Source organism: Marmota monax, unplaced genomic scaffold, assembly GCF_021218885.2.
Source record: "Marmota monax isolate L192 unplaced genomic scaffold, Marmota_monax_Labrador192_F-V1.1 WCK01_AAM20220418_F8-fsc00001, whole genome shotgun sequence".
NCBI lineage: Eukaryota > Metazoa > Chordata > Mammalia > Rodentia > Sciuridae > Marmota > Marmota monax.
Genome location: NW_026693777.1, coordinates 29,953,856 through 29,976,867, shown reverse-complemented (window position 1 = coordinate 29,976,867; position 23,012 = coordinate 29,953,856). Strand labels below are relative to the sequence as shown.

The following is a 23,012-nucleotide window of genomic DNA, read 5'->3' as shown; positions in this document are numbered from 1 at the left end:
ATATCTTGCAGGAATTCAAGAGACTTGGTGATCAATAGATTTTCAGTCTGACTTGTTAAGTAGTTTGATTCATATTTTACCTATTATTGTTTATGTGTTTTTGTCTCTGAGGCTGCATGGCACTCACACTTTAAATGAGCTACCCCAAGTCATTTGGCTGCATGTCAAGTTGGATTATTCACTTATTTGTCCTTCCTAGTAGTCCATCTGTGCTGTACACTGAGAATTTTCCCGAGTCTTAGGAGTGTTTCTTTTGCCTCCTCTGCCCCTGTTCCTCCTGCATGCAGTCAACCTATGCAAACTGTTTCATTTCCCACACTGACCTTACCTTAGCACCCATCCTGCCAGAGTTGGGAGCAGGAGGAAGGGTTTTAGGGCTGCTATGCTGGCCTCATTCCAGCATTTTATTATAGCTCCTGTCTTAACAATTCATGCTAGATGCAGAGTAGAGGTGGTGACACCTTGAACAGTTGCAAGCCTTACAAGAGCTATGTAAGAGGCTGGATATCACCAATACCCTGGAGACCTTTACTGTGGTCTGTGGCTTTCAGCCTCATCAGCATCATGCTCTGTTGGTTCATTTCCCTAAATCACACTAACCCTCTTGATCTGACTTTCTAATATGAAGCTAACGGAAGGAAGTAAAGAGGAAGCAGTGTTTTTACCTAGGATTTAATGCCAGATATTGTATGAGATGCTTTGCATATATTATCTTGTTTAATCTTCATCTCAGAAGTATGAAGTGGGTGCTTTTATACTCATTTTACAAAAGAGGAAATGGACGCTCAAAGCAATCAAGTTAGTGCACAAGGTCACACAGAGGGCAGAGATGCCAATATCTAATCTCGGAGCTTTCCCAGATGTCCCCCTTGCCTCTTGGAAAAAGAGATTATTTGTTTCAGGGCTATTAAGGCAGAATTCAGTTTTTGACACATGTACAGGATTTGCTTGGCATATGCTGGTTTTTCACTTTGTGCCACGATTTTGTTCAATCATGTCTCCTGTGGTCCTGACTCAGTACTTCCTAGACATCAGCTTCAAAGATGTTTGCGGACTTTCCAGGCTTATGAACTTGTGCCATTTCTCCAAGGCACAAAAGTGTATTTTAGAATCAGGTGATAGTTTCTTGGTTGCCTCTTAGGTTTGGTTGTATTGGAAAGAGCAGATTAAATGGATTCTCGTATGTAGCCTTGATCTCCACTTTGGTCTTGGGAAAGTTTGTGGCTTTGATAACAGTGCACTGGGTCCGGTTGCCTGAAAAACTTGTGCTATTGGGACCTCAATTCACACCCTCTAATCTCCAACCTATATCCTCAGGCACCCAAGCCATTGTCTTGCCAGCCATTGTCCAGGGCTGTTTTTGGCCCGCTTCCTTATGCTAGGTCCCAGAGTGCATTTCTCCCTCATTCTGTAACCCCAAATCTCAACCTGGGTCATGGCTCAGCTCCAGCTCACTTCCTCCTCTAAACCTCTTCTGACCAGCTTTCCTTTTCTAAATTCCTGCAGCTAGTTTGCTCATATGGCAGTTTACCCAGCTTTCTGATTCAGTATTTGTGCATTATCTCTTTGACTATAGCCTATTAGATCAAGGAATGTAGTCTTTCTCCAACACCATGCTGTCTGGAAGAATACTCAGCACACAATGAGGGCATTGATTATTGACTGAATTCCACCTTTTGGATCTGTGCTTTCAGAAAAGGGAGTGAAATTAAATGCTGTCATTCAGTAAACAATAAAACCACATAAACTCCTTGAGGGAAGTATTCCAACATTCATAGAAGGTATTTCTGGTAGTGAGAAATTGGTGGATTTCCTTTTCTTTGAATTTTTGTTATTTTCCCAATTTTATGCAATGAACACTTGCATTATACTTTTTTTGCCATTAGGTTAACATTTATCATTTTTAAAATCTCAGTATTTTATTTTTTATAATTTTTTAAAATTTTCTCATGTCTACCTAGAATTGAGCAATTTATATGACATAATGACCTAAATCCATGTACTTTAGGAGTAGTTAATCATCCCAACATCATCTGTTGGCTGATCCATTCTTTTTTAAAAATTTTTTTACTTGTTTTAATTAGTTATACATGACAGTTGAATGCATTTATGCACCTTGATATATCATACCTAGATGGGGATATAATTTCTCATTTTTCTGAGTGCATATGTTGCAGAATCATATTGGTCATGTAGTCACATATATACATACAGTTATAATGTCTGTTTCATTCTACTATCTTTCCTATCCCCATGTCCCCTCTCCTCTTCTCCTTCACTGCCCTCTACCTAATCTAAGGTAACACTATTCTTCCCTAGTGCTCCCCACCTTATTGTGAATTAGCATCCTCATATTAGAGAAAACATTTGGCCTTTGGTTTTGTGGGATTGGCTTATTTCACTTAGCATGATATTTTCCAACTCCAACCTTTACTGTCAAATGCCGTAATTTCACTCTTCTTTAAAGTTGAGTAATATTCCATTGAGTATATATACCACATTTTCTTTATTCATTCATCTATTGAGGGATACCTAGGTTGGTTCCATAGTCTAGCTATTGTGAATTGAGCTATTATAAACATTGATGTGGCTGCATCACTATAGTATGCTGATTTTAAGTCCTTTGGGTATAAACCAAGGAATAGGATAGCTGGGTCAAATGGTGGTTCCATTCCCAATTTTCTGAGCAATCTCCATACTGCTTTCCATAGTGGTTGCACCAATTTGCAGTCCTACCAGCAATGGATGGGTGTATCGCCAACATTTATTGTTGCCTATATTCTTGATGATTGCCATTCTGACAGGAGTGAGATAAAATCTAAGAATAGTTTTGATTTGCATTTCTTTAATTGATAGAGATGTTGAACACTTATAGACACTTCACAGAAGAAGAAATACAATTGTGCATTTTACTTTTTAACCAAAAGGGTATTTTTAAATAACACATATAGGAAAGGATAGTTGCCGTTTGTTTGTTTGCACCAGGGATTGAACTCAGGGGTGCTTAACCACTGAGCCTATCCCCATTCCTTTTTTACATTTTATTTAGTGATGGGGTCTTGCTGAGTTGCTTAGGGCCTTGCTCAGTTGCTTTACGTAGTTGCTAAGGCTGGCTTTGAACTCACGATCCTCTTGCCTCAGCCTTCCAAACCACTGGAATTACAGGCATGTGCCACCACAACCAGCAGGATAGTGCCTTTTCTCTATCCCCATTTCCATTTTTTTTGATGTCCATAGAGATATGATTTTTTAATTTAACCCAGTGCTTCAAAATCAGAAATCTTGTGTGAGCTCTGCTACCAACTTTCTGGACAACTCTTAAAACTCATTGCTTTCCGGTCTCCGTCAGGCGAGTGATAAGGGAATTATCATCTGCCAGCTTCTAGAGCCACTGGGCATCTAATGAGGAAATGTTGCAAAATTACTTTGAATCCATCTGGTCAAAGATCATAGACCCAAGTTAGGCTGTGCATGCTCTGGATTTATGTGTAGCTCCAGACTCTGCAACTCAGTTTAGTAATGCAAGTCTGCCTGAAGAGATAATGTCTAAAACTTTTAGCACAGTGACTAGCCATGACCAAAGGCTCAGTAAGTTACAGATATGTTTCTAGGCCACAGATTACCTTACTAAAATGTAATGTTTCCCTCACTCCATGCTTTTAAAAAAAATCTGCATTATTTTCCCCACTATGTTTAGAATAAAATACAAATTCCTGAGCACAGAATTCTCTCTCTCTCTCTCTCTCTTTTCCTCTCTCTCTCCCTCCCTCCCTCTTCAGTTTCTAAAGAACACCTCCAGGCTCTGAAAATGATGCATCGGTTGCTCCTACAGCTGAGAGTGTCCCTTCTCTACCTTTGGAAGTCCTCCCTCAGCCTCAGGTGTCCCCTTTTGTGTGGTGCTCTCCTTGACCTCCCAAGACACAGCCAATCTCAGCCTTTCTTACGAATGCCCACATCATGTCACTTTAGCCCAGTTCAGCCTGCATTTCATTTAACCTTGTTCTATATTTCATTGTTGACACTTCCTTCTGGATTGCACACTCCCTGAGTAGAAGGGGTTGATCCCAGTGAGTGCCTAACACGGGACAGTCAGCCTTTTGTAAAGTTGGCAGAGCTTAGTATAACGCCTGATAGGAATCAGAACTTGCTTATACAGGAGCTAAAAGGGGAGGGATGAAAAGAGAATGTTCCTGCTCCTTCCTTCTCTCTCTCATCAAGTCAGCAGCAGAGACAGGGTGCCTAGGTCTCAGGATGCTGGCCTACTTTTTTTTTTTTAAGTTGTAATGGACAAATACCTTTATTTTGTTTACTTAGTTTTAAGTGGTGCTGGGGATCAAACCCAGGGCCTCACACATGCTATGCAAGCGCTCTACCACTGAGCTACAACCCCAGCCCCTGGGCTAGCTTTCTGAGGAAATAGAAATCATTCCTGATTTAAGTGCAGACACTACATCAGAGGCAGGCTTGGGCCCCTTGCCTTATGAGTCAGCAGGCATTAAACCCAGCTCATCCCTTATCCTTTCCCCTTACCTTAAAAGCTCACAGAGCAGTAAACTCATTATTGATACACAAAGAATAAAGAGCATGAGGCCAAGGACAGAGCAGCTGGATTGTTGCAGGGGCTGCTTTATTCAGGGATGAGGCAGTGACCATTTTGCCTTCAATGGCTCAGTACTTACACTACTGCCCGATGGTGAACCCGAGACACCCACTTGACATTATTAGTAGTACGAGCCAGATGTTAGCCTCCAAGTGTTTCCAACTTTTCCAGCTTGATGTGCTCAACTGGTCCTTTATGATTTAGTAAAAATGGTCTCAAATCTCCATCCTTTATGTGGTAGAAGCCCAGATACTTTTCCAAGGGACATGAGGAAGGAAGCTCTGTCCCCTCGTCTCTGCTTCAGCTGATTCTTGGTTTCCACTCCGCACTCTCCTCCTCCGGTTTGTCTTGTTCTTTCTCCATAGCCTGCCTACCTACTGGGCTCCCCTACAAACCCCAGTCCTCACAGTGCCATTATTCAGGGCTGTGTGGGTGGTGTAGACTATAATGAAGATTTGGTCAATGGAGGTGTGTGTGTGTGTTTGTGTGTTATTTTCCTAGGGTTGCTGTAATGAAGTCATGCAAGCTGAGTAACTTAAACAATAAAAATGCATTGTCTCACAGTTCTAGAAGCCAAAAGTCTGAGGTTGAAGTGCCAGCAGGGTTGTGATCCCTCTGAGGTTACAAGGGGTCTGTTTCAGGCCTCTCTGTCTTCTGGTAGCTTGACTTCTGGTAGCATAATTCCCATATTCACATGGCACTCTCCATGTGTGTATCCAAATATCCTCTTTTTATAAGAACAGCAGCCATATTGGATTTGGGGTTCACCCTACCTCAGGATGACCTCATCTTAATTCACTACATCTGCAACAACCTTACTTCCAAGTAAGGATACATTCTGAGGTACTGGGAGCTGGGACTTTAACATATAGGTCTCAAGAGGACAAAATTCAACCCATAATTCTGTGTCTTTTTGTGTGTTTTAGGATTAGGAGTGTTACATTATAGACTAGAAGGTCAGAACACTTGGAACTGTATATTCTTAAAAATCTGCAGCCTTTCTGTCCCCTGGAAGAACTTCTATGGTTGTACCTTCCCCAAGGCCTCCTGCCATGTTGTTGGGCCCCTTCTGACCCTCTTCTTGAACCCTTCTCTCCTTCCTCCTGGTTCATTAAGCTCCAACTCCAAAATTACCGTGCATTTCTGATACAAAAAAGTCAAACTATTTTCTTCTTGCACACCATCCTGGCGGCCTAGAGGGACACCTTAATAACTAAAACATCCACTGGTGATTCTTCTAAGAAGACGGTCATCTGGCTTAGGAGAAATTCTATGATCAGATCTGATACTAACAATTTTCCCCCGTCCCTGTATCAGTAAGTAATAATTGAAATTACTTATTAATCTAAATATTTTGTGAACTAGTTTGTATTTGTTTATTTCTGGGTACATTTAAAAAATGCCTCCTGAGCAAATGCAGGGAAAAAAAAACACCCAGAAACAACAGAATACAAGTTGTGCCTTACAGACCAAGGATGTGCTGCTTATCTCCTGTCCTTCTATCAGAAGACGTGCTAATAACTATGGCACTCTATCAGGCAAGGACATGGCTTCAGAACACTTCTCCATAGAGTCAACTCAAGCCATCATTATGAGCCCATTAGAGTTGACATGAGAGATGAAATCAATTTTGCTGCAACTGTTCTAGATGTTTTGTTAGAAGAGTTTTATGATTCTAGTGATTATGTTTATTTCAGTTCATTAATAGTTGCCAGTTTGGGGAAATGAATAGGATATGGAGAATGTGATTTCTGTATGAGTCAGAACAGGCTGGGTTATGCTGTGATAATAAATGATCCCCAAGTCTTGATAGTTAATATCAACAAGAATTTATTTCTTGCTTGTAATACGTATCCTTTCAGGATCAGCTGAACCTCTGATTACCTTTATTCAGGGACCTGGGTTGACAAAGCAGCCTTTTCCTGTGATATTGCTGGTTTTGTGGCAAAAGGAAATGACACAAGGGTGGGAATCATGAATTGGCTCTTAAAGTTTCTGCTCTTAGGTGACCCAACTCACTTCCACTCAAATTTCACTAGCCCAGGATAATGTCAATGAGGTGAGTAAGATAATTCTCCTACAGGGAGGGACATCAAAAGCATTAATTCACTGTACATAATGTACCAACTTTTAAATTATTGTTCTTAAATAACTGAGAAATGAAGTAAAAAAAGGACATCTTTTCTATTCATTTTAATGGTTATTATTTATTCTTTTTACTATATATGGTATAATTATGCCATTAAAAGAATAGAAATACATATTTGATGTAATTAATATCAGAACCTTTATTATTCAGCATCTTTTCCACAGAAGGAATATAATTAGCTTTAACAGGAGGCTGCTTAATATTCAAAATGAAGTGTATTAATGCTTAGTGGTTAAATCCTTCATAGGAAAGTAAGATAAACCTAACTGGATTAACCTAATGAAACATTCCTTTTGAGGTTTTTAAAGTGCATTGTACTCCTATACATACTTTTGGTAAGCAAATAACCTTTTTGTATTGAAATACATTATATCAGATATTTAAAAAAATGATCACAGGCTGTGATAATTACTTTGTTTCACTAATGTAAGAGTTTCAGCTTGTGATATACAATATGGAGTTGTTAAAGTGCATTTGGAAGAATGTAAGTCTAGCAGAATGTGAACAGATATTACACTAAAAAATATGTCAGGAATTAAAGGGTTCAGAGAACACTTAGTTAAATATGGTAAACAGATGCTTTGGTTGTAAGACATGTCCAAATCTTAATAATGCATCATTAGGGCATGAGCCTGCTGTTGGACAACGGTCTTCAGAACACACTGTGGGAAGTGCAGACTCAGCTTTCAATCTGTGTGTGGCACCCCCATTTTGCCTCAGCTTTACAAACCCATGGCCATCCCTTAGACTTTGTCATCACCAGCCATGCCTGAAGCCACCAATTCAAGAAGTGCCTTTCAGGCCACATCCCACTCCTATCAACCATCTTTCATTCAGTTCTGTGAGAGTTAATTTGTCCTCCTCATGGGAACTCCAATCCTTCAAGCTTTCTGTCCCTTCTTATCCACCAACCCTCTGCTTTTTTTTACTTCCCCATCTATCCACCTTAGTTTACATGACATGTCATTTTAGTAACTTTGGCCAATTATCCAAAGGCCCTTTCTAGTCTCTTTTAGTTGTACTCCTTTGTCAAGACTCAGCTGTGGATGGTTCCATTTAGGCCTGTTAAAAAAAGTCACATGGTCAAATAGGCCCTTAATATCGGACAACCTTACTATGTTTCCCCACTCCACTTACTTCTTACTCACCTACTTCCCATGATGAGTATTTCAAATCATTTCCATTTGTGGATTCTACCATCACTTCTGCTCTTCCTGTGTGCTGTCATTTTCTTGATCCCTTTAGAGAATAAATTTGTCCCACACCTACAAGTCCCCTATAGCTGTCTCCATTCTAGCCTCCTGTCTCTGCTGAGATAGGGGAAATGTTTTATCCCCATCTAAGGACAACTGTACTTGGACGTTGACCTTCATACCCTTCCAACTTTCCAAGGACCTTGCACTATTGATGATACCTGCTTTTTCTTCATTCCTTTCTTCGTTTCCTTTTTTTGGAGGGTGAGGGAGTGGAACCAGGGGTGCTCTACCACTGAGCCACATCCCCAATCTTTTTTACTCTTTATTTCAAGACAGGGTCTCCCTAAGTTATTAAGACTGGTCTCCAACTTGTGATCGTCCTTCATCAGCCTCCTGGGTAGCTGGGATTACAAGTGTGGACCACTGTGCCTGGCCTATGTGTACTCAACCCAACCCTTCAACTACTCTTTCTCATCATCCATTGGCTTTTAGACATGCTTAAGACTTTCCCATTACAAAGGGGAAGAAGGAAGGTAGAGAAAAAGGGAAGAAGGATGAAAGGAGAGAAAACTCATCTATGTCATTCCATTCTGTTCTAGCTAGTCTTGTTGTTGTTATTATTGTTGTTATTGGGGATTGAACCCAGGGCACTGAGCTTCATTCACAGTCCTTTTTTGCTTATTTTAAAAATTTGAGACAGGATCTTGCTAAGTTACCCAGGCTGGTCTCAAAATCTCAATCCTCCTGCCTCATTCTCCTGAGTTGCTGGGATGACAGGCATGTGTCACTGCATTGGGTCAATCCATTCTTTTCATACACAAATCCTACTGTCTCCATTTCTTCTTCTTTCACTCATTCCTATCTAGTTAGGAAAATAATTGTTGAGAAGTAACAGATATATGGTAAAGTGTACTAATCTTAAATGTTCATATAGCTCAATGAAGGTATTTATATATGCATCATATGTAGCTATACCTAAATCAAGATGGAGCATTTTCAAGAATTAAAAAGTAATAATATTCCTAATGTTCTATAACTTGATATTTTCACTTAAGAATACATCCAGAAGATAACTTCATAGAAGTACATCAAGACCTTCATTTATTTTCAACTGTGTAGTGCTTTATTATACAGATGTACTATCATTTATCAATATTCTGCTAATGGACTCTTAAATGGATCTAGTCTTTTGCTGTTACAAATAGTGTTTCAATGAATAGTGTGGTGCAGATGTTGTTTTGTATTTCTGCCAATGTATATTGGATACATGTTCTTAAAAGTGGGATTTCTGGCACATGCTTATAATCCAGTGGATGTAATTTTAGTGGTTCAGGAGGCTGAGGCAGGAGGATTTTGAGCTCAAAGCCAGCCTCAGCAACAGTGAGGCACTAAGCAACTCAGTGAGACTCTGTCTCTAAATAAAGCACAAAAGTAGGGCTTGGGATGTGGTCAGTGGTTGAGTGCCCCTGAGTTCAATCCCTGGCACCAAAAAAAAAAAAAAAAGGAAAAAATGGAATTATTGGGCTAAAGTCTAAACGCATTTGTAATTTGTCCAGATATTGTCTAATTCTTCTCCATAGAGGTTGTACAATTTTCCATTCCCACCAGCTCTCCAGAAGAGTATGTGTTGCCCACAGACTTGCTGATAACATTAGTTGATAAATTTAATTTTATATACATGCATTTTTCTTTTCCTGCAGCTTAATTGAAATATAATTTACATACAATCAGTAGTCATAATTTAATTTGCCATATGGATACAAAAATGAAACCACTTACAAATAAGATAATACATCCAAATGACCCTAAAGTAGATTTATGTTTCTTTGTAATCTATCATTCCCTCTACATTTCTGCCCCCAAACATGGGAGTTCTCAAAAATTTTACTTCTCTTATATCCTTTCTCAAGGTCTCAAGGGATACCCCCCAACGTGACAGAGCATATTCAAAAGGAAGAAAACAGGATTGCAAACCTTGGAGGGAGAAGCAACTGCCATCAGGACAGTAAAGGGCATTCCCAGCCTTAAGACCTGGTCTTACAGTCTAGACTGCTGGCACCAGCTGCAAGGAGCTATGATCCCAGAGACTCAGAAGACTGAGGCAGGCGGATCAGGAGAGGCCTGGACAATATATAAGACCCCCATCTCTAAAAAGAAAAAAAAATCACAGTATATGAAAATTAAAATCAAATTACAGTGATCCTTTACCCTGCGTATTTTTATAGGGCATATTGATATTAGCTAACATTGAAATTTGTCTACATGTTAAAGATCATCAATAAGGGCTATGACAGAATACAGAAGAAACAGGCATTTCCCAAGTGTCTTGGATTTAAAGCTGGAAGTAGTAACTGTTTAGACTTTGAGACTTCAGAGAAAGAGTGAGTATATTTTTGTTTGCACGAGGATAATTTAATTTTTTCAAATGAGAGTACTTTTGAAATTATAATTGTGCACAGAGAAGTTGACACTGGGCAGTGAAGGGGTGGTATAATATAATAATGTTTCATATCCAACAGTGAGCACTTACAATGTGCTGCTTTTAATCCTGACAACAGCACTGTAAGAATGGAACTGTTATTATCTCCATTTACAGAGGAAGCTCAGGTTTCTACAGTTTAAGTAACTTAGTCACAGTTACAGATCATTTGCACCTAGACATTCGGTGTACAGGGCCTGCTATTGCTGGGATGTGGTTTGTCTCCCAAGGTTCCATGTACAGGAAGCTTGGTCCCCAGTGTGGCCATGTGAGAGGTGGTGAAACCTTTAAGAAGTGGGTCTGGTGGGAGGTGATCAGGCCATGGTGCATCACCCCCTCAGAAAGGATTAATTATAGTTCTCATAGGACCCCGGTTAGTTACCTTCAGATTGAGTTGTAAAAAGAGTGAGTCTGGCCCCTGAATCTCTTTGGCTTCCTTTCTTACCATCTGATCTCTTCCTCTATTTTTTTTCTTTGATTTTGTACATGGGCTGAAACAACATAAATTCAAAACTTACAGATAAGTGTTAGCTGTATCTTTTTTTTTTTTAAGTTTGTTTAAATGTCAGGTCAAAACTAATAACGTATCTCCTTTGAAATGTTGTCTACATGGATTTCCAAGTAGACCATAGGACTGTATACTGTCTTGGAATGTCCTTAGAAGACTATTTCACTGAATGACCTCTTTCTCTTGCACATACTTCTACCGTCATGCTAATCTGCCATGTTGTGATGCAGCCAAGGGGATTGCCACTTGAACAGATGGAGTCCCTCTATATTGGACTTTCAAAAGTGAGCTATATAAGCCTCTTTTCTCTCTAAAGTACTCATCTTTGGGTATTTTGTTACAGTAATGAAAAACAGACTAATATAGGGTGTATGTTCTTGATTTTTCTACACTATATTGCCTTATTCTAAAAAGGAGATGTGTCCTTCTATGTTGCCTAGCAATTGAATCTTCTTCTTATTTGGGAAATTCTCTTTCATATGATCTGGGTAGGAGACAGAATTTACTGGCCTCTACAAAAACTGAAAATACAGATGCTCACTTCCTAGTTTCCCTGGAACTTTGGGTGTGGACACGTACTCTAAGTTCATCAATCAGGTTTACCCTCAGTTTCAGGATGATTAGGTGTAGCAATGACAGTGGTAGCCTCTAGGGTGTTGGGGTTATAAGCTGCAGCTTCCAGTACTTGGCAAGGATGATAGACCGGTCCTCACTAGACCAGTCTTATAGCATTATTTTGGATGTTCTTGACTAGGCAACCTTTAAGGTTCTATTTATCTAGCTGAGCACAGTGGCACATGTCTTTAATCCCAGACATTCAGAAGACTGAGGAAGGAGGATTGCAAGTTAATAGGCCAACTTTGGAAACTTAGTGAGACCCTGTTTCAAAATAAAATAAAATGGGCTGGGGGTGTAGCTCAGTGATATATCACTCTGGGTTCAATGTCTAGTACCTAAAAAAAGGGGAGGGGGTGCTATATATACCTAGCTTTCCAAACAGTTCTGTGAGGTAACCAAATATTCTGATTTATAGCAACAGCTCTCATAGTTTGTTTATTTATTTTTTGGTAAAAATTATTTTAAATGGCCTCATAATATTTCACATATATACATACACTGTTCCCCTACTTTTAAAAAAGTTGTTCTTTTCAGATATACCTTCAAGTATAGTATATTTTGACATATTATACATACATGGAGTATAACTTACTTTAATTAGTATACCATTCTTGTGCTTAAACATGATGTGGAGTTTCACTAGTCTTGTATTTACATATGAACATAGGAAAGTTATGTCCAATTTGTTCCACTATCTTTCCTACTCCCAACCCCCTCCCTTCCCTTCATCTAACCCAACAAACTTCTATTCTTCTCTTCCCCCACCTTATTGTGAGTCAGCATCTCATATATCAGAGAGAACATTCTGCCTTTGGTTTTTTGGGATTGGCTTATTTCACTTAGCATGATCGTCTCCAGTTCCATCCATTTACCAACAAATGTTATAATTTTATTCTTCTTTATGGCTGAGTGATATTTCATTGTGTATATATGCCACATTTTCTTTATCAAGGGCATCTTGGTTGGTTCTGTAGCTTAGCTATTATGAATTGAGCTGCCACAAACATTGATGTGGCTGTGTCACTATAGTATGCTGATTTTAAATTCTTTGGGTATATACCAAGGAGTGGGATAACTGGGTCAAATGGTGGTTCCACTCCAAGTTTTCTGAGGAATCATCATACTGCTTTCCAGAGTGTTCACACCAATTTGCAGTCCCACTAGCAAATATGAGTGTACCTTTTTCTCTACGTCCTTGCCAACATTGATAATTGCCATTCTGACTGGAGTGAGATGAAATCTCAGTGTAGTTTTAATTTAATTGCTAGAGATGTTGAATATTTTAAAATATATTTATTGACCATTCATATTTCTTCTTTTGTGAAGTGCCTATTCATTTCCTTTGCTCACTTATTGATTGGGTTATTATTTATTTTTTCACATTAAGTTTTTCAAATTCTTTATATATTCAGGAGGTTAATACTCTATCTGAGGTGCAGGTAGCAAAGATTTCTCCCATTCTGTAGGCTCTCTCTTCACATTTTTGATTGTTTCCTTTGCTGTGAAGAAGCTTTTTAGTTTGATGCTATCCCATTCATTGATTCTTGATTTTACTTCTTGCACTTTAGGAGTCTTATTGAGGAAGTCGGTTCCTAAGCTGTCATGATAGAATGCTAGCCCTAGTTTTTCTCCTAGTAGGTGCAGGGTCTCTGGTCTAATGCCTAGGTCCTTGATCCACTTTGAGTTGAGTTTTGTGCAGGGTTAGAGATGGAGTGAAATTTCATTCTGGTACATAAGAATTTCCAGTTTTTCCAACACCATTTGTTGAAGAGGCTATCTTTTCTCCAATGGATGTTTATGGTGCCTTTGTCTAGTATGAGATAACTGTATTTATGCGCATTTGTCTCTGTGTCTTCTATTCCGTTGGTCTTCATGTCTGTTTTGGTGCCAATACCTTGCCATTTTTGTTGCTATAGCTTATAGTTCTGTAGTATAGTTTAAGGTCTGTATTGTGATGCCTCCTGCTTTACTTTCCTCACTAAGGATTGCTTTGACTATTCTGGGCCTCTTATTTTTCCAAAAGAATTTCATGATTGCTTTTTCTATTTCTATGAAGAACATCATTGGTATTTTAGTAGAAATTACATTAAATCTATATAGTGCTTTTGGTAGTATGGCCATTTTGACAATATTAATTCTTCCTATCCAAGAACATGGGAGATCTTTCCATCCTCTAAGGTCTTCTTCAATTTCTTTCTTTAGTGTTTTGTAATTTTCATTGTAGAGGTCTTTCACCTCTTTTGTTAGATGATTCTCAAGTATTTTATATTTTTTGAGGCTATTGTGAATGGGATAGTTTTCCTAATATTTCTTTCAGTTGATTCAGCATTGGTGTATAGGAACGTAATTGATTTATGGGTGTTAATTTTTTGAATTAAATAATTTATTTATTCTAATTTGTTATACATGATGGCAGAATGCAATTCATTTCATATTACACATATAGAGCGCAATGGGTGTTAATTTTATATCCTGCTACTTTGCTGGATTCATTTATGAGTTCTAGAAATCTTCTGGTGGAGTTTTTTTTTGGGGGGTCTTCTACATATAGAATCATGTCATCAGCAAATAGGGACAGTTTGAACTCTTTTCCTTTTCATATCCCTTAATTTCCTTCTTTAGCCTAATTACCCTGGCTAGAGTTTCAAGGACTGTTGAATAGAAGTGGTAAGAGAGGACATCCTTGTCTTGTTCCAGTTTTTATTGGGAATGCTTTCAATTTTTTTCCATTTAGAATAATGTTGGATTTGGGTTCAACATATATACCTTTTACAATGTTGAGGTATGTTCCTACTGTCCATAGTTTTTCAAACATAAGTGGATGAACAGCTCTCATGGTTGTTTAACATTTTTTTTAAAATAAAAAACAGCTTTATTAAGGTATAATGATAGACAAAGAACTGCACATATGTCATATGTTCAACCTGGTAAGTTTGGACATTTGCAAACAACCACAATCAAGATCATAGATATCTCCAACATCTCTCAAAGTCTCCCCTGTGTCATTTCTGGGTGTGTGCCTGGTAAGAACACTAATGTAAGACCTAACCTCTTAACAAATTTTGAAGCACTTGATACTGTATTTTAATTTCCCTCCCAGTGCTGGGGATTGAACTCAGGGTCTCATGCATGCTAGGTAAGTGCTCTACTACTGATGTTTCCAGTCCTGTATCATTGATGTTTAGTCTTATTTCTAAAATAAAATATTTGCTTACCTATGTATAACTCATAGCTTTTTTTGTTCCTATACCAACTACATTTCACATAATAGAGGACAGATGGATATAAGTGGTAGGATGTGAAATTAAGGAAATAAAATGTGCCAACTGTGCTGACCCCCACATGCTTTCATGCTTTTTTTTTTTTTTTTTTTTTTTCTTTTTTCTTTTTTTGTGCTAGGGATTAAACCCAGGGGCACTTAACCACTGAACATTTTTTTTTTTTTTCCTTTTGAGACAGAGTCTTGCTGAGTTGCTTAGGACCTCACTAAGTTGCTCTGGCTGGCCTCAAACTTGTGATCCTCCTGCCTGAGTCTCCCAAGTTGCTGGGACTATAGGCTACCTACAAGAGAAATGCAGGCCTTAAAATGCTGATAAGAAGAACACAAGTTTCCCTGTAATGGGTAGAGGAGGCTTTTGTGACCTTTACATAGATCAGATTCTGGAACTCAGGGAGATAAGGATAATTCCCCCTAAACACTAAATCTTTAAGAACAGGAAGCTCGTACCCTCTATAACCAGCATTTTTTTTTTCTTTTTTGTTTTGTGTGAACCTTTTGCTTTTCTCTACCTGGATTTTTTTTTCCTTCATTGGGATATGTCTTGGGTTTGGGGTCATTCTACCTCAGTTTTCCTGGAATATTATAATCTTTTGTCTTGAAGTCTTTATTTTGAAAGTTTTCTTCTATAATTCTTTTTTGAAAATTTTTCTTAAAAATTTTTTCTGCTTCTATTGTCTTTGGGTACTCTACAAATGAATATCAACCATGTATATATTAGATCTCTTTTACCTCTATCATTTTCTCTAATTTTTTTTATATTATTTTCCTTTTTCAATCCTTTTTTGGGACTTTAAAAATTTCTGCCCTTTACTATATTTTAAATAGTATTTTCTACTTTTAGCTCCCTTTAATATTTTTATTTATTTATTTTTTTAGTTGAACATGGATACATTAACTTTGTTTTACTAATTTATTTATTTTATGTGGTGCTGAGGATTGAACCCAGTGCCTCACGTGTGCAAGGCAAGTGCTCTACCACTGAGCCACAACCCCAGCCTCAACCCTTCAGTATTTTTTCATAATGTTTTATATTTCCTTTCTACTTCATTTTCCCAATATCTGCTGGCTTGTATTTTATTGCCCACTGGTTTTCAACTTTTCTGTTTCCTTGGATTATTCCTCTTCTGAATGCATTCTTCTATCTGTATTTTCATTACATTTTTTTGTTACTTTTCTTTTTCTCCTTCTCCTCCTCATCTTCCTCTTCCTTCTTTTTCTTCTTTCTCCTCCCCCAGCCCTCCTCTGGCATACATGGATAGGACCTGGACAGATTTTATTTCCGATGTCAACAGGGGGAGATGGGTAGAGGGAGTAGGTGAAGAGTGAAGTTGAACAGTCTCTAGCTTCCTACCACTTCTATATCCTCTTTCCTAAGGGTTCATATACTCTTTGTATTTGACATCCAAGAGGTTGGTGTGGTGTACAGTAAAACCCCTTAAATTCCTCAACTGTCTATCTCTGTCTCAGCTGTAAGACCAAGTTATAGGCAATACAGATTAGTCCTATTTGCCATCTCTTTTTCCCTCTCTCTTTATAGTGCAGAACTGGTTTCTCCTTAGGGGAACCCATGTCTAGACTCCACTCAGGTGTAGCCATTTTGAATTGTAACCACCATGAATAACCCAAGTGGTTTTCCCTTCATAGTTTCCCATCATAAATAGACACAATCATTGGACTAGTCTGTGGAGCTTTACAATTGGACCCTGATGCCAGGAATGTATCTGACTTTTTTTTTTTTTTTTTGAGATAAGATGTTGTTAACTTGCCTAGGCAGAACTCAAACTTGGTGATCCTCCTACTTAAGCTTCCCAAGTAGATGAAATTACACAAATGTGTCACCGCACCCCGTGTGCCTCTATTTGATATTAACTTGAGATAAACCAGGTACATTCCAACTTGAATGAAGTCATTTTTGTCCTGACCACTTCATATACACTATTTCTTTTAACCCTAATTGATAGAATCAACCTAGTCTTAATGCCACCCAGGATGATGTCAGTAAATTCCCAATAGATTTTACTCTGTGATCCTGGGTCTGTCTGCCTTTTTATTCAATCTCAGAGCACAGTGGACTGGTCTTCATGCACTAGGACTGTATTGTTCTGGAACAAACCACTTCTCGCATGGTTTCCTTATGTTCCTGGATCTTGATACTTTAATCAGGCACTCTTTGGAATTGTCACTTCTTCTCAGAAATACACGTACCCTGCCTGAAATCCAAGGCTCTCTATGTTCTCCATCTTTTCTGTTCAAATATGAAAGTTCTTGGCAAGTATTCCTCATGGTGATTGTTTGCTACTGCAGCATCTCCCTGTTTCATTGAGAATGGCATTAGGAATCCAGGAGCGGCTTACCTGGGTGATTCTAAATCAGGGACTCTCATGAGCTGGCATAATAAGGCGTAAGTGGAGCTGACAATTCCTATCAAGCTCTCTCTCTCATGGTTGTTAACAGGTCTCATTTTTGCTCCATGTTGTCTGGGGTCTCAGTTCTCCACCATCTTCATAGATTTGCTCATACATGGAAGCTTTCCCCCCAGAATATGAGAGGGAGATGGAAAGGGAGGGAGGGAAAGAAGGAGGGAGGGAGGGAGAGAAAGAGAGAGATATGAGAGAAGATAAAAAGAAACAAGAGAGCATTCAAAGTAGAAATTGCATTTTTTATAACCTAATTTGGAAATGACATATTTTGGTTTAGATATGAGTTGTCCCCCAAAAGTTCACATGTGAAAAAATGTAAGAAAGTTTAGAGGTGAAATCATTAGGTTATGAAAGCCTTAACCTAATCAATGCATTAATTTCCTGCTAGGGAATTAGTAGGAATTCCCCTGATAGGAAATCACCTGATGTAGGCAGGTAGGGTGTGGCTGGAGGAGGTGGGTCCCTGGGAGTGTGCCTTTTGTCTTTGTTGAGCAGAGTTTTCTCTCTGCTTCCTGGTAACCTGTCCCCATCTCCTTTCCTCTGCCACACACCTCTGCTATGATGTTCTGACTCATCTTAGGCTCCAAGAAATGGAGTCAGCCATCTATGGACTGAGACCTGTGAAACCATGAACCCCCAAAGAAACTTTTCTGAGGGGAGCCACTCTGAATGACCCATGCCTTCCCATTCTGAAGCAAGAGGCTCTGACCAATCACTACATTTCATAGTGATTTGGGTGGTATTGTCCTGGGAAGTAGAAGGCGTGTCTTCAGATATGGGTGTCACTCCTGAGGTTGAGTTATACTCACCTGTCCCTTGTAACCCTGCTCCTTCTGGCCTTTTTTGGATAGAACTTTCTAAAGAACAGGAGTCTCCCCAATAAAAGCCCATTTCTGAACCTGCTCACTCTCTCTTACCAGACTCTCTTTTGTTCTCCCTTTTGGGGAGCCTGAGGACAATACCATCACTTCTGCTGTATTCCATTCATCCCCCTGGCCCAGGAGGTACCACAACATATATTTGTGTGTGTATGTACGTATAAATATAAATGTATAATATATATTATACTCATAAACACAAATTAACCAGGAGGATGTTTATGGTTCTAGACAATCTTTTTTTTTTTTTTTTAGGAGAAAATGTATATAGATCTATTAACATGTGAAAAAGGAAAAAAAAATCACAGCAAGGGGAAAATCACAGGACTGAAAGACCCAGGAGCCCATCATAATTCCGAAATTTAAATATTTTTCTACAGGATAGAGGGGAATAGAGAATTTCAGGGGAAAGGCAAATGACTTTTAGGGGAACTCGGTGGGTTTGGAGAACAAGCAATGGCCTGGGACAAATTCTGTTTGACTCACAGTAACCCAGGGGTGCTTACCACTGAGCTATGTCTCCAACCCTTTTTAAATTTTTTATTTTATTCATTAAGTTGCATAGGACCTCACTAAATTGCCTAAGCTGGCCTCAAATTTGTAATTGTCCCATCTCAGCCTCCCAAGTCACAAGGATTAGAGGTGTGTACCACTCTGACTGACAATAAGCAAATGATTCTTTTTTTTTTAATATTTATTTTTTTGTTTTAGGTGGACACAATATCTTTATTTATTTTTATGTGGTGCTGAGGATTGAACCCAGTGCCTTGCGCATGCCAGGCCAGTGCTCTACCATTTGAGTCACATCCCCGCCCCAGCAAATGATTCTTTGGGACTAAATAGAGGACAACTAAGTGTGGCAAAGTCTGTCCAGGAGCGCTGATAGACTTCAGTCTTTTCTGCTGAGATATGAGTTTAGTTAATGAAAGCTCAGAAAATGAACTCTATGTCATTGTTTCTTTTTTGGCAGGTCTGAACTTTGGGCAGATAATGGAAATTTTCAGAAAGCTTCCCATTGCACTAGGAGAGGAAGAAACCAGGGAAGGCAGAGGGACCTTGGTTCTGAGGCAGGTTCTAATGCCTTTTAATTTCCTTTGGATCAAATTTCTCAGTATACTAAAGAATTCCACATTATGTGTGTATCATTATCTGATCTCCAACAATAGTCTCTATCTTTTTTTAAAAGGATGTCTTTTTTAAAAAAAAATGTTCTAATTAGTTATACATGACAGCAGAATTCATTTCAATTCATCGTACACAAATGGAGCATAACTTTTCATTTCTATCATTGTACACCATGTAGCATCACACCATATGTGCAGTCATACATGTACCTAGGTTAATGATGTCCTTCTCATTCCACCATCTTTCCTGCTCCCATGCCCTCTCCCCATCTGGTGGTATCACTATGAAACATTGATGTGGCTGTGTCACTATTGTACGCTGATTTTAAGTCCTTTGTGTATAGACCAAGGAGTGGGATAGCTGGGTCAAATTGATACTGCCAGTTATTGGAGACAAATTCTGCTCCCTCACATGTTGAAGTTTGAATATTAGAGAAGCACGCTAAAGCAAGCATATAAAGCAAGGTTTATTTAAAAATGGGTAACATAGACTTCTCTCAGGAGGGAGAAGAGGGCCATAGCTGGTCTCCTGCTATCCCAAGAAGCAAGGGTATTCTGCCTTTTTTTTTTATATGTCCTAGGCTTCCTTTGTTCTCCTGCTCTCTTCCCCTTATCTCTCTCCTTCCTGCATTTGTTCGGGTCCAGGATGCTTGGTGGGATGGCCAAAAGGTGGGAAACGGGTGGGCTGAAGGGGGAAGGGCAGGATGGAGCAGTCCAGGACACTGGAGGAACAATTCCTGGGACAGGATATCTTAGCCACAGGTTGGAGCAGGGCAAGTTCTTGATAAGGGTGGAGGTCCCAACTTCCCTAACTCACTTAAGCTTGGCCTCCTTGACCTGAGCTGACTTGATTTACATATCTATACTGACTGCCTGTCTAATTCTAGCTTCAAAATGATGGTTCCATTCCAAGTTTTCCAAGGAATCTCCATACTGTTTTCCAAAGTGGTTGTACCAATTTGCAGTCCTACCAAAAATGTACATTCTTTTCGTGCCACACAGAACCTTATGAAATTTGACTACTTAGTAGTCCACAATTCAAATGTCAATATATTTTAAAGAACTGGAATCACAGTTTTTGACTACAATGCAATTAAAGTTCAAATTAATTTGTACTTTTTCCCCCACATCCTTACCAACATTTATTGTTGCTTGTATTCTTGATAATTGCCATTCTGACTGGAGTGAGATGAAATCTTAGTGTAGTTTTGATTTGCATTTCTCTAATTAATAGAGAAATTGAGCATTTTTTCATATGTTTGTTGATGGATTGTATATCTTCTTCTGAGAACTGTCTGTTCAGTTCCTTAGCCCATTTATTGATTGGGTTATTTTATTTTATGGTGCTAAGTTTTTAAACAGTAGTCTCTTGTGTATTTTTCTCTTTCACTCAATATAATGTTTTATAAATCCACCCATATTTTGTGTATATTGTTAATTTGTTCCTTACTTCTGCAAAGTGTCCTTTGGGAACCCATTACCAATCATTATATTATGTGTGACCTCTCATGTCTGACTTCTCTCTCACTTTTTGAAGTTTGAAGAATGAACTTGAGATTCTAAATAGGATAGAGGCAGTAAGATCTTGGCAGCATCCCAAATGGACTATTTTGTGGTCCATGGAGTGGTCTGTAGGGACCTTGAAGTTAGGACATATGCTGAGTTGGAATACAAGTGTCAAATGACCTATATGAACTAGGGCCACAGGACAGGAACCATCAGGGCCTCTGGCTGTATGTCCTTATGTCTCTGGAAAGGACTAGTCTTGACTCCACCTCAGGCTATTGCTGATATTGAGCTGAACACGATGACAGTTTGCTTTCTTTTTCTTTTTTATGTGCTTTCTGTTTTGCAGTGCTAAGGATTGAACCCAGATCCTCACTGGGCAAGCACTCTGCCACTGAGCTATACTGTCTGTCAGCCTCTGCATTTCACGTTCTTGAGTTTGGGTCTGTGTTTCTTGAACCAAACCTGGCCTCATGTTTGAGGCCATTTCTTTCTTAGGGCTAGAATGTGGGTACGAGAATTAATTTTACCCAGTAATTAATAGATCAAGTCAATGAAAAAAAAATCTAAAATATGTAAGTTTTGAATCAAGACAATTAACAAACTTGATCTAATGAGCATATAAGATCCCATAAAACTCCTGGAGAATGTACATTCTTTTAATGCCACACAAACCTTATGAAATTTGGTTACTTAGTAGTCCACAATTCAAATGTCAATATATTTTAAAAAATTGGAATCACTGTTTCTGACTACAATGCAATTAAAGTTCAAATCAATTTGTGAAAATTGACCATGAAAATCCTATACGCTAGAAAATTTAAAAGCATACTTTTAAATAATTCATAGATCAAAGAAGAAATCATAATGAAAAAAATTTACATATGCAGGATAAAAAAATAAAAACAAATTCTACACACAAAAATTATGGTCATTTGGGTACAGCAATGCATACAAGCAAATATTATAGTTTTTTATTGACAAAAATTTTATGTTTATAGTGTGCAACATGGTGTTTTGAAATATGTATACACTATAGAATGACTAAATCCAGCTAATTAACATATGCATTATTTCACATACTAATCATTTTTTTGTGTGTGTGTGGTGAGAATACTTGAAATCTATTTCTCCAGCAAGTTTTGAAAATGCTATATGTTGGGGGTTGGTGATGTAACTCAGTGGTAGAGGGTTTGCCTAGCTCTTTAGGAAAGTCCCCAAACAAAAATACATTATTACCAACTATAGTTCCACATTATACAACAAAAGGAAACTTAAAGTTTTAAATGGATAATAGAAAAGGTGAGAGCCCCAAAGTTAATGAGACAAGTAGTGAATTAAAAAGTTATAAAATAACTTTTATAATAAGTTATAATACACCCAAAAATAGTGGAATTGTGGAGATTATGGAGAACAGAGTAGAAACCAATGAAAAAGAAATAAAGGTAAAAAAGGTCAACAAAGCCAAAACATATTTCAACATTATATAGAGGATGATAATGGGATATAACCCAAGGAGGATCAGAGGTTATAAAGAGTTAAAGAGAAAATTTTCATGACACTAAATTTTAAAACATATAAAAATGAACAGATGTCCAGAGAAAAAATGTAATTTACCAAAAGTTAACTTGAAACAAACAAACTAATCCCTGAGTATTCCTTTAAACATGCGGAGTTAGTTATTTCATATGGTATTTTGTAGAGAGAAAAAAAGTCCAGATAATTTTGAAGACAATCTATGACAAACATTCAATGCAAATTCTTTTAGACAATTAAATAATACTAACAATTTATTTACTTTATGAAATCTGTTATATTATTAAATTCAGAAGATTATTATGACAGAATTAATTAGCAAAAATATTTTGAGATTTCTTATATTAAATATTTAGCCAATGTAAAGTAACTCTTGGGTTTATTATAAGCTTTGTCTGATTTAGCTGATGTAACCGAATGTACCTCAACTGGTAAATATCAAACAGGATCCTGTTTTAAATTCTCTTATTCATCTCTATTAATAATACATTCTGCTGCAGTTTGGATTTTAAATGCCTGATGTGATAAAAGCTTGTTCCCCAGGGTGGTGCCATCAGGAGTTGGTGGAACCTTTAGGAGGTGAGGCCTAATGGGAGGTGTTTAGGTCATTGGTGGCATGTCCTTAAAGAGGCTTGTGGAATCCCAAACCCTCTTCCTCTCTTTGTTCCCTGGTCATGATGTGAGTGGTTTTGCTGTGTCAAATGCTCCCACCATGATG

At 38.2% G+C, this 23,012-nt stretch overlaps 1 long non-coding RNA gene across 2 annotated transcripts in view; it reads left to right on the top strand.

Moving 5' to 3' along the window:
• LOC124104285 (uncharacterized) overlaps window positions 1–10,109 on the top strand; it is a 42,549-nt gene extending 32,440 nt beyond the window's left edge. For both annotated transcript variants that reach the window (XR_006855400.2, XR_009228378.1), the window contains one exon: window positions 9,856–10,109. This is a non-coding gene — a long non-coding RNA (uncharacterized LOC124104285). The remainder of the gene's footprint in view (window positions 1–9,855) is intronic.
• Window positions 10,110–23,012: the final 12,903 nt, after the last annotated feature.